This window comes from Camellia sinensis, chromosome 15 (assembly GCF_055761805.1).
Source record: "Camellia sinensis isolate YWXY chromosome 15, ASM5576180v1, whole genome shotgun sequence".
Taxonomy (NCBI): domain Eukaryota; kingdom Viridiplantae; phylum Streptophyta; class Magnoliopsida; order Ericales; family Theaceae; genus Camellia; species Camellia sinensis.
Genome location: NC_138975.1, coordinates 52,453,546 through 52,454,123, shown reverse-complemented (window position 1 = coordinate 52,454,123; position 578 = coordinate 52,453,546).

The following is a 578-nucleotide window of genomic DNA, read 5'->3' as shown; positions in this document are numbered from 1 at the left end:
TGCATATAAATTATAGTGCATTTTAGTGAATTAGTACAGTATCATATGGCAAATTGTGGGCATGGTTTTGCACTTGGCAGGGCTTTCTTTTGGCATGGATTTTCACCCTTAGGAGGGAATACAAAAGAGCTTTGTCCAAAACACATAGACAAAAATAAAAGAATATGTACATTGGTAAAAAGTCATAAACTTCAAACATGAAAGTTATATACATTAAAAGTTTCAAATGATTAAATTTTTAATTTGAGTTGTGAACCTCTTAAAATTGAGTTGCTTATACCACAAACCTTATGTTAGAGAGGGAGAACAGTGAACCTCTTGAAACCTTGGACTTCTATCTCCAATCCTTGCTCTTTTTTTTCTTTTCAACAAATCTATTTGAAAATTTCTAAACTTACCTAAAAACTTATTTTAATAATTTTTTATGAAAGAAAATCATCTCTAATCTTTACTTTTTTTAAGTTTTATCAAATTTGAGTAAAAATATGATTGTTATTTAGTGAAGGATTTTGTTTACTCTCGATTTCGCAAAATTTTCTTCTCCTCATGCCACGTGACAACTTTATATATGCTAAAAT